A 12,366-nucleotide genomic window follows, 5' to 3' on the forward strand; every position below is an offset into this window, starting at 1 on the left:
TTAGCCATAAGTTATAGTTTAGCAAACTAATGTTAGCTAGCTGATAGTGCACCCTTTCATTTCCAGTGTTAGCTTATCATTTCATTAGCAATATAGAATGGTATGATCTAATGTTAGCAAACACCGGTGTTCAGTCCTGAGCACTGAGGCAATTGAGGGTTAATTGTTGCAGAGATACATTTTGTGGTGTGGTGGTTTAGGCTTTTACCTTTAACATTAGTTTTTATAATACACACCCTCTTTGTTTTCATTCAGGAGTGTGGCCATGAACAATATAAAAATCCATGTGTACCCAACACATCAGTCCCCCCCCCCATTGTCATTGTATAATTTGCACACTGATTATGATATTTTAAGAATGTAAATTTAAAATGTAATTGAAATCCCTGAAGATGGAAGATGAACTCTAACTCTCTGGTTTCTCTGGTTGTATATAGTAAATGTTTTGAGTGATTATTGTACACAGTGAAGGTCTGAAGATCTGATTGAGTTGATCTTCATTTTTGGAATTTTTTTATATGAACATTAAATGGATCAGCAGCTCTCTGGATCTGTGGTGTGTTGTAAGTCCATGTGGTCTGGTGCTGGTGTAATTTTATGTGTGAGTATTAGTATAGATACACACATGAATGTTGAGGCCTGACGTCAGTGAGATGTGAACAGTCTGAAGAACATCACTGTTTTTAACCGACCCATGCAGCCCACCAGTTAACTTCATTACTTTATAATCAATGTGACCTCATCAGAGCTGCAGAGACACTGACTCCACATGTGGACATGTCTCCATGTAAATACATCAGTTCACACTGGGTGAATGTCCTCAGCTCTGCTCCAGCACCCCCCCACCCCACCTCGTCTCCCGCCTGCCTCTGTTTCTCCCCTCACACTCTCTTCCTTGTGCCCGCTCACCTGTTGGCCCCGCCCATCCACACACCTGTTCTCCTGTTCTCACTACCCCAGTCAGCCCTGCAGTCACCTGATCTCCCCCCACCTGTTCCCCGCTCCCACCATATCCCAGCCCTTTGTCCCCAGCCTCTGTCAGGTCGTCTGTTCTTGCTCCTGGTCATGTTCTCCCATGCTCCTCGTGTTCCTTATGTTCGTGTTCTGTTCTGTGCAGCTGGTTTGTCACTGTGTCAGCCTTGTGTCGTGTTTGGACCACATTAAAGGTGTGTGGTGTTTGAGGTGAAGATCTTGTGTGTTGCTGCTGTCCCACAGAAGACACTTATTTCAAGTTGATACCTGTGACCAGATTCACCTGCACTGAGACGGACACAGGCTGCTGCTCTCCACTCTGTGTGTGTGCGGGTTTTCATTATCTTAAACAGATGAACTTGATCTGAAAGAGCATCAAAAGAATAAATACACAACTGAAAACTTGAATAACTCAATACGAGCTCATGAACGGGCCCTGACCCTCCAACAAGATATATATGGTTGGAGCTGACATGAAGACTCATCAGATGAATAATAAAGTTCATTTAAATGGAACATGTTATTTAATGTGATAAACCAGTCTTATGGATGATGGAACGAGGCTTCCTCCACTTCCTGTTTGCAGGTAAGTGACAAACCCTCTTCCACACGTGTACACATACTGTATGTGTCATTTTCTGACTGATGTATTTTTAATATACAGCATATTACAGTGTGATATCTATATTATCATATTTATATATTATGATTAATTAAACAGTGACACATGACTCATTAAAATATTTTTAAATGTGACAAATACAAATTCATCTCTTCTAAGTATGAATAATATTTTTTTTTAATTAATCACACAGTTAATTTAAAACGTGTGTCTGTCACAGCTGTACCATCTCGCGTTTCCATTTCATCGGAGTTAAATTTAAAGTCGTGTTTGCGGGGCAGAGAAATGAAACGAGCGCTGACCAGCGGATCTCTGATTGGCCAGCTGTCGCCCTCTGCTTTGAGCCGGAACAGGTGGCAGGGTCAGAGGTCAACAGCTGGTCAATCTTACATTTCTATCAATTAGAAATAGAATGAGGAATACAAAAACATTCATTTGCAACTGTAATGATTACTATTATATCATCAAATTTTATTAGGCTATATCTAGGCTAAAGATGTAAAATTATAATATTAACATTAGTATTATTGGTACATGTTTTGACTCTGTTTTTAATTACTTAAGTAAGTACTTTAAGTACTTTAAATTCATATGAAATATTTTATTTTATTTATAATTAATGTAAATGATCACTTCATTAATGAATTCTAATGAAACACTAAAAACTCACAGTTTCAGGTGTCAGTCCAGAACAGTTTATATAGTGTTTTCTTTTTCCAACATGTGGCTGTAGATGGTGTTTATAAGCTGGATTCATGTTGAATTCATATATGTAATTTGTCTGTTGGCCTAAAGGTCAAGTTTTAATATACTAAAAGTTTAAAATTAATTCGAAAGTTATTAAAAAAATTTTTTATTAATTATCCAAAATTCTAAAAGTCCTGAACTTGGTCTGGCATCAGATCTAAAGGTTTTGTATTTATATTTTATATTTACCTCATTTGAGTTTATTTGGGTTTTTTGGGTTTTCAACAATACACTAAATGTGGTGTGTAAAATACTTGTGCTTCAGCTTTATGTCAGATCAGAGCATTATAGTAGATTGGTTTAGTTCTGTTTTAGACCCTGACTCTGTTCTTCTTCTTTCACTTTCTTGATTACTCACTTTCACTTTGATTTCTTTGCCGGGGATCAATAAAACCCATCTTTTCTTTTCAGTTATTTCTTTATGTTCTGTTTGAACTCCAGTGTATAATATTGTTTCTATTACATGTGGTGGGTAGTGTGTTTTATATGTGTCGTGTCAACTACTGAATTTCCCTTGGGATTAATTATGAATCTATCTGTCAGTGCCATGCTGCTCACTGCTGAAACCAGCTCCCAGTGGAGATCAAATCTGCCCAAACTGTAAGTGTCTTTAAAGAGAAGCTAAAGACGGCTCTGTTCTCCACTGTCTTCAATTCATCTTATTATACCCCTTTTAAAATATGTGTTTTTATGCTGTTTTCTGATTGTGCTTTTTACTTCTAGCACATTGAAAGACCTCTGTGTATGATACATAATGTGCTGTACAAATACATCTGTCTTGAATAAATGAACACACAGTGATTTACGCTGACAAAAACAACATAAATCACACTGTAAAACCACCCTGACTATCACCATGGTTACCCTTCTCCATCTAAAAACCATCCCAGTTATCCCACCACCTCCACTAAGGGGCAAAATAATAATTATAAACCTAATGTACCGACATGGATATCGAGCCCCCACCTGTCTCACAGCTGTGTGTGACCACACCCACAGTGACTACACACATCCTCATAAATCAGCTGTTTGTACACATCCATGCAGATGTGCGTGTGTTTGTGTGTGTGTGACCTGAGAGAAGAGAGACCACAGTGATGCTTTACTGTGTCAGTCATCTGTTACAGATGTTTCACATTACAAATACATTAATAAATACTAAAGATTCAAGTATGTCATAATAGTGTTATAAACCATCTATTAAGTGTTTATACATTACTACAAACGCTAACTAGGGTTTTTTGAGTAGAGGGTTATAGCTAAGATAAATAACAAGTGATGAATAATAACCTATATGGTAAGAATTAATGGAGGAGACTGAGAACACATGATAAGGTCATATCCAATATCCAATCAATATTCAATCTTGTGTTGAAGAAAGTGAAAGGATTTACTATAATTCATGTCTGCACAGAGACACCAGCACCTGCTCAGTCTGCAGTCTTCATCATTACAACATCACAGTAACACACAGATAATAGTGAAGCTCAGTAGATGTGCAGGAAGAGGAGGAAGGTGAACATACACAGTCCTCCGGTTCATGTGGTGAAAAGGTGTTTGAACCCAAATCCTATCTAAACCCAACCTTTCATTGCTAGAATCAGAATCAGGTTTATTGCCAAGTAGGTTTTCACATAGCAGGAATTAGCTTTGGTGTTTTGCTGCAACATAATACACATAGCAAGAAGAAGAAAATATAAGATAAACTGCACCAAACTGTGATTGGAGACTGAATATGATCATTAAAAAAACAAGAAAAGTCCAGTGAGTCTAAAGATGAGTAAATATCAGTGTGATGAAGCCAGGAGTCTCCTGACTTCATGACTTCATGAAGAGTCTCTCCAGTCATAATGAAACATCTATTTTCCTCTCACTACGGCTTTTAAGAGGCTCTGACAGCTGCCGATGTTTAGCGCTTAGTAAAAATAACGCATTGCTGCAGTTTGCGCAGTCCTGTGCGCCTAGTTTTTTAACGGCAAAAAAAAAAAAAAACGCGCACAGGGAGCCACAGTGTGTTTGATACCACACCGTGTAATATTATTACACAACTGCTCCTTAGAAGTCTCTGCACGTCCACATGCACGCATACACACACACACACACACACACACACACACACACACACACACACACACACAGATAGCGGCGGAGGGGGGAGGGCTGCAGTGATGCTGAGCCGCTCCAGTGAGTCCAGTACGGAGGTTTGACGTAGGAACTGGGAGGGGCGGGGCTTGTGGTCCGTATCGAGTGTCCAGTGGATCACCGACAGAGCCGGTCTGTCTGCCTCTCATTCATCACCGGAACTGTGCAGCGCCTACACCAACCGCCGCTCCGCTCTCCATCCTGTCTCCTCCGAACACCGACACCAAGGACACCGCCGCCGGCCATCATCCGCGGTAAGACCCGCTCAGCACACGGCTGGAGGTGGTTAGATAACGGGCAGCTCCGTGCCGTCCTATAGGGTGAGGGGGAGACCAGCAGCCTATAACATCACTGTATGGGCTGCGGAGCGCGTGCGGTGCTTAGCAGGCCCGCGGGGTTCATTGTGACGTATTGATGGTATTGTTTGATTTAATCTGCTCTGCTGTTACGTAACCCTGTGAAAATGTGATGCGGGCTCCTCGTTGATGACAGCTCACTGACCTTGTTGGATTATTTCGGCTCGTGTCCATCTTCTGTGCTCTGTTATCACGGTGGTATCACTGATGACGTCACGCACCGCTGAAGCCTCAACCGTGAAGGATCCATAGAGCATCATACATGATCCTCCCTGTTAAACATACAAGAGAAAGGTCATAATACAGTTTACTGCATCAGCAGCTTCAGCTCCAAACACATATAAAACACAATATAACACCTGTAATATGATGCAAACACCAGGGTTTAATTTATTAATATATTTATTGATCACCTATTATTTATACCAATCTTTCCTATTGATTATGACTGTGTCACAGAGGTGTGCATTGGTGCTGTGGTGTGATATCAGCAGCTTTTTAAAGTCACTTTTCAACTCAATGTATTTTCTGTTGTGTTGAATACCATCATAAACTAACTGGGACAAATCGAGGTTCCTGGACTCAGAGACATTTTTACGGCATTTCTCTCAGTCTTCTGTTCAAAATGAAAAGATATAATCAATATAATCATTAGTTGCAGCTCTGTTAATGTGTTGATTATGTGTCATATTAATGCAGAGAGTGGTGGAAATGTGAACATTTCTTTAGTCCAGTGATGTAAAACACGGGAAAGCAGCAGATCCTCTCAGTTGAAAAGCTGCGTTTAAATCACAGATGTGTCTTTGAGGTTTGCGTTGACAGTCTCCTGTGTGTCTGTTCATTTGGACAAAAATAACAGGACTGTCAGGTAAAGGTACAGGGATGCAGTCTGCAGTTGTTTGGGATATTTATAAACCAGTCAGGTGGGTTTTATCCTGATTCAGATCATCTCAGATCAACACAGTTTTCAGGGTTGAGTGTTTCCTTAGATCAGAGCTGTGGCTGTTTAAAAGATTATTTTCAGTTAATCTGTTGATTACTATTTGACTGATCACCTGGTCTACAAAATGGCAATAACTAGTGAAAAGTGTCCAACATATCTTTTAATAAAAACTAATTAGATGTTTTCAAATGTGTCGAGAAAAGCACTAAATCCTCATGTTGGAAAAGCTGGAACCAGCTTAATAAAGGTGAATGTGAAACATGGAGCAAATACAAATGAATATAGTGTACAACATCAGCTGTTATTGTAGTCTGCAGCTACATGGAATAATTTCGCGCTCATTTACAAACTACTCACTGGGATTTAACCCAGTCCAGAATCAGATCATCCCAGACTGGGACTGTGACCTGCTGGAGAAACATTTTGCAGCTCTGTCTCACTTGTGCTGTTGTTCTGTTGATTGACTAACTGATAAATTGACTAATTTATTAATTGTATCAAGCTCTAGACAACTCCTAGTTCATGAAATTTAGTTTTTGCTACATTTTTTGGGTCAGTCAGGTTTGTATTGAGGCTCTAGTTTGAATTTGATCATATTTTGTGTTTAATGGACCAATGAAGAGAAATAGATTACCAGTAACGATGAGGTATCAGCATCTTCAAGTCTTCAGGTTTTGTTCCTGTTAAACCAGTCAGCCAGAAATACACTACTTACTTACTTATTCTGTTGGACTCGGCACTTCCTCTTAGTATAAATATGCATCCTGAAGTATCTAATGTCAGTCAGCTATCTCGCACTGACACTAGACTGTCCTCTTGTGCACCAATAACCAGTGTCCATTGACCTGTGTGGGCTCTGACTGACCTCTAGATATTTATAGTGTACACTGCTTACAGCTGTTATTTGGAATAAAGACAAGTTGATAAAGTGGTCTATATTTTTGGCTGGACCACAACAGAGCGGGCAGCCGCATAAACACAGACGTCTTTCGCTGACTGACTGAGTGATGAAGTTACATGATTGGTCTGCTTGATCGGCCGAGTGTTGAAGTTTCCCCATTGGCTATGCTCTGCAGGGGCTGTTCACAGGCAGTGCTGCTAACTTAGCACCCTTTTCACTAGATTTTCGGGACTTTTCAGACCCATACTGACTTTTTCTTTTAAATTAAACCACCTATTGACGATAGCTTTCTGTAGAAGAGTCGTCAAATAAAAATGGGCACACTGGGTAGAAATCTAAACCCAGTCGCATCTTGGATAAAACAGGATGAAAAATCTATTATCCAGTGAGGCTGAAATTTTCATTACACACTGAAACCAAATTTGCTGGAAGGATTAAAAATGGAATCACAACTTTTCTATACTTAGAGCTGTACCGCTAACAGGGACAGAAATACCAGGGGTGGGCAGAATCAAACAGGTTTATGCTCTTTGTACATTTTTAGGATAAAACTACTTATCAGCTCCAAATCTCTAAGGTATGCATTGCTGTACTTAATTTGGAAAACAAAACAAACAGGATGGATGCAGTCTGGGATGTTTCTGTATTTAGATATTTGGGTTTTTTTTATAAAACCAGTCAGCCACAGACACCAGGACTTGATTTGTACCAGATCCTTTTGGACCTCCCAGGTCATTAATACTGTGCTATGCTAGCATTAGCATCTTATAGTATTTACACTTAGCATGTTAAGATACATGTATACATGATAATATTTAGCGTGTAATATTTAGTACATTAGCATGCTAACGTTACTGTGCTATGCTAGCATTAGCATGTTATAATGTCGACACTTAGCATGTTAACATACATGCTAATACATGATAATGTTTAGCGTGTAATATTTAGCATTTAGCATGCTAACGTTTGTGTGTCAACATCACTTTGAACAACATGTCAACATGCTAATGTATGTACAACATTTAGTATATTAATTCATTAATTTCAAAATGATTAATCATTTAATTTTCAAATGTGAGATGTTAACAGCCCAAATGTTAAATTTAGCATAAAATATAGGCTATACAGTTTCTTAACATGCTAAAGGTAACATATGAACTTGCTATGTTAGCCTCACCTTATACTGAGAATGTAAGTAGATAAATGAGACTCATGTGAAATTCACAGACGTGGGTCCTCTCTCATTACTTCTACTGTAACTTTATCATTGGTGTCTAAGTGCTCTTGACTGGGCGGCTATAAGGGCCAGTGGGGTCAATGAATTGGGAGCCAGCTGCAGTAGTGGGCAACAGAAACTAGAGTAGGAGACTGAAGAGTGATGAAGAGGCCAGTGCATCCATGGTTTCCTCTGCTGACATAATGCAGCAACTGTCAGGCACTCATCATGAAGAATCAGTAACATAACAGTGTGACAGTGTAAGTCACCGCATGTGTGTAATATACTCCATCTGATTTTACATGTTTTACATAATATGAAGATCTTCATGCTACATTTGAAACTCATCAGTTACGGGCACTGTTCGTTTTTGTATCAGAATAACATGAAAAAGAAGCGACAACTCATTATCAATTATCACAATGATCAATATGTTCTTTTAAAATGCAAAAAGTCAGTTTTCTTTCTCTTTTCTGCCCTCTGTAAACATCCTGTGACAGTTATAGGAAACTGAAGTATGAATCTACCCTGTGAAGGAATCACATTACGATCCTGGTAATCAGGTTAACGTGTTCTCATCCTGAAACATGACCACAACCATAGCTCCATGCACTATAGGAAAATTCTTCTCTCACTCGATTTGAAAATGCACCTTGTGGTTGGGGTGGATGGCAGGTATACAGATCCAGAGACCATGTTCACATCCAGAGTCCTGTCTGTGGTTTAGACAACAGCGGCTCTTTGGTTCAGGTCAGTGAAAGATGGAGGCTTAGGTTAAATGTCTGAAGTCACTGTGAACCTTTTCTTTATGAAACCAGACCAGGATCTTTCTCTGCACTGAATCCAGAGCTGCGAGACTCTGAACAGAACCATTAATTTCCTCATTACATTAAAAGAAAATGATTTAAACTGGTTGCTGCAGATTAGTTGTGTATGAATGTCATGTCTATGAGATAGGGTTGGACAGGGCCAAGGGCAGATTGTTTGTGGATGATTCTTAATGTTGACAACAAACGTTAAGTACCTAGTCAATCACAATGGAGCTGTTTCTGTCTTCATCATCTCTATAGACAAGTGTAGAGACACAGATAAGAGACTCAAGGATTTATCTGCTTTACTTTTATTAAGATGAAACTAGGGCTGTGTGATATGCAAAAAAATCATATTGTGATTATTCTGATATAGCGGTTGTGATTCCAGTCGGAATGGTTGTTTTTCCATTTCATTTTAAAAATGATTTTAAATGATGATGTGATTCTTCCTTTATTTCTGGAGAATATGATTTGTAGGCTGCAGCGCTTATGGTGCTAACACTGCACAACAATGTGACACATTTTATCTTTATCAATAACATTGCAGCTCCTGCCATTTGAATATTGCACTTGGCCCTACCTGATTTCCTCAGGGCTGCAAGATTAATCGAAATATAATTGAAATAACAACATGTCCAAGTGCCATATCCAAATCATAGGAGCTGCAATGTTTTTGATAAAAATAAAATGTGTCACAACATTGTTGTGCTTGGTGAGACGCCCCGGCCTACGAATCATACTCTCCAGACATAAGGGAACATGTTTGTTTGGTACAAAACCAACAAAAATCACATCATCATTATTGAAAAAATGAAAATACAAAGACAGCTATTCCAACTGAAATCGCAATGTCTGCCAAAACAATCACAGTATCATTTTTTTGCATATCGTTCAGCTCTAGTTTTTGATAATATTTTGATTCATTGTGCAGACCTAGATTAAACTAAAGTGATGTTGTTAACAGGACCTGATGTGACATGTCGGGGGAACATTACAAGCCTTTCGTTTCAGTTTGTAGCTGTAGGAGGATGCTGGGAGCTGTAGTGTCCTGTTTGCACATCCAGCAGACACTCAGCTACATGCTGAATTTAAAGCTGAATTCTGAGTGTGGCTCATGATTCGTTTTCCAAATCTGGCAAACACACGTGTAGAAACACAGTTTGTAGTGGATCAAACTGCGTGAGCCTCTTACAGCTTCACAAATACATCCCAGTTTTATATAAAGCATTATAAACACCTGTTCACCAGCTGGTCACTAACATCTGTCTGCTGCTGCTGCTGCTGCTGGACACGATGCTGATGACATCACAGTGAAACCGCCATGTCACTACAAACAACTCCTGTCACATTATACGCAGTCATCAGGTCCACTGCTCATATAAAAGTATTGATGAGTGCTGCTTTAAATAATGATGGAAGGAGGCATCATCATCATCATCATTCTCGCACTATTACTTACATGCATCTTTCTTTTCCATGGTGAATCATGGACGCTTTCTATTGCCATGCTTGGTCTTATAGCTGTGGGAGAGAGAGAGAGAGAGAAAGAGAGAGAGAGAGTGAGTGAGTGAGCGAGAGAGAGAGAGGTGTGGATGTGATCTGATGTCTTCTGACAGTTTGGTATTTGGGATTGAAAGCGTGGAGGCATTATTGTATTAATTATGGAAGGGAGAGAAAAAATAGGAAAACACAACATTGAGATCCTGGTCTTTACACTGTTGTCAACGCATTTACTCACACAGTCCAGTCTCCCTGTCTCTGTCCCCGTCTCTGTGTCTCTGTCTCATGCAAACACCAGCAGGATGACTGGCGGTCTTTGAAGACAGGACGGACACACAGCCCTGTACATGTTGTACTGTAGTCAGTGCAGTTTGTTATGCGTTGTATCCGTGTAGAACTAGTGGCTTAATTACAAAAAGCTTGTTGATATGTAGAAGTTTGGGTTCCTCCATGATTTTGGCCAAAGGCTCAATCTGCAGGTGATAAACATTCAGTGATCACTTTATTAGGAACGGCACACTAACTCTGGGTAGTTCCTCAGTTTCTTCATGTCATGGATCCACCAGATGTTGAAACTTTCCTCTGACACTCTGCAACATGTTGACATGATGCATCACATCATTTCATTCACGCTGCCAACCTTCTGTACTACCATGTCCCAAAGTTGTTCTACTGGATTCAGGTCTGGAGACTTAATTACAGCTTATAAAGCCTTTATAAATGGTACCTTATCTTATTTCCTTATTAAAATGCTGATAGCTGTAGAAGACACATCTTTGCTCAGTTTGTAGGATGAAAACCAACATTAAAACAAAACAAATAAATGAAAAAGTCACAGTCACATTTGTCTGTATTGATCTACAACAGTCAGTCTGAATTTAAGAGCGTTTGTTTTGGGGGAATTATACATAATAAGAAAAATTGGGGTTGTATTATATTCGAAGACTAGACATTAAAGTTCAAGCTCCTACAGAGAGTGTTGCATTGTGAGTTGTTTGCAGCCTCTTTGTGTTGTTAAGCCAGCAGCTGTCCTCAGGTTATTCAGTTTGTCTTTTACTGTTTGTCACTCAAGTGAACACTGGGCTGACAGTGGACAAGTGAAAACAGGTCAAAACATCTTTAAGCACAAAAAAACAGACGAGTGACAGAATCATCTGTCAAGCTGACTGAATGACGAGTGTCAGTGATGTGGAGATGAGGAGCTGAGGAATGAGACAGTTAGAGGAAAAGACTCTGACAGGAGAGGATGACAAACTGCACTGACATGAGATGTGTGTCCAACTGTAATGGAAGAATGAGGACTTTGTGATGAATGGTTGAAGCGTCATGTGTTACATACATTTCTGCTGGTCTCTCAAATGCTCATGCATGGATCATAAGGTTGAGAAACATGTGAAACATTAGCATCAGAGAAAACCAAGGTCCACATCACAGTTTGCATGTTGCAGATTTAGTGCAACGGGCTCCTGGACAACAACTTGGGAAATGATACAAATCTGTGTTTATTGTGCAGCAATTTGAGCAGCAAACAACTTTATGTCCTGCGGGAGGATGCAAACATTAAAGGTGCCATTTATAAGTTTTGCTACATAGCTAACGCTAGCATTAACAGCTGTTTACTTACCAGTTTAGCCAAGAGCTTCAGCCATGAAAAGACAAGAGGTTATAGTACATCCTCTGAGCAGCTACATCTTCAGACTGGACATGGTATAACGCTGATAATATGGGCCTGCTGGATCGGGGCTAGCTGGTTAGCACCCTAACTTTAGTAGAAGAAAAGATGTGATAGAGACAAGAGTTTACATTGGTGTTTGTTTCCACCTCTGGAGACAGCTGTTGGTGAGTAAAGGAATGAAATTTGATGCTGAACTTACAACACGAGTAAACAGCTGTTAATGCTGTTAATGCTAACGTTAGCTATCTAGCGATAACAAAACTTACATACAGCATCTTTAATGTGCACAGTATAAATCTGCCTTTAGTAGCACATGTGATTTCTCAGGGTTAAGTGTGACATTGTGACACACACACACACACACACACACACACACACACACACACACGCACACACAAACTGTGTGTAGCACTGAAAGGACCTTGGAGATTAATGACTGTATAGGTGCTGCAGTGCGGGGTGGGGGTGGGGGTAGGGGGG

General features: G+C 39.7%; 1 protein-coding gene across 3 annotated transcripts in view; it reads left to right on the forward strand.

Annotated features, from left to right (window-relative positions):
* Window positions 1–4,554: 4,554 nt before the first annotated feature.
* Window positions 4,555–12,366, forward strand: part of nat16 (N-acetyltransferase 16) — a 36,131-nt gene continuing 28,319 nt past the window's right edge. Inside the window, exon 1 of one of the 3 annotated variants that reach the window (XM_023423882.2) lies at window positions 4,555–4,737. The gene's annotated coding sequence lies outside the window, so the exon portion shown is untranslated. The remainder of the gene's footprint in view (window positions 4,738–12,366) is intronic. The other 2 variants (XR_002761701.2, XR_002761700.2) reach the window with 2 other exon arrangements.

Source organism: Seriola lalandi, unplaced genomic scaffold, assembly GCF_002814215.2.
Source record: "Seriola lalandi dorsalis isolate HSWRI2012SDOR001 ecotype SW California unplaced genomic scaffold, Sedor1 jcf7180002054694, whole genome shotgun sequence".
Classification (NCBI taxonomy): domain Eukaryota; kingdom Metazoa; phylum Chordata; class Actinopteri; order Carangiformes; family Carangidae; genus Seriola; species Seriola lalandi.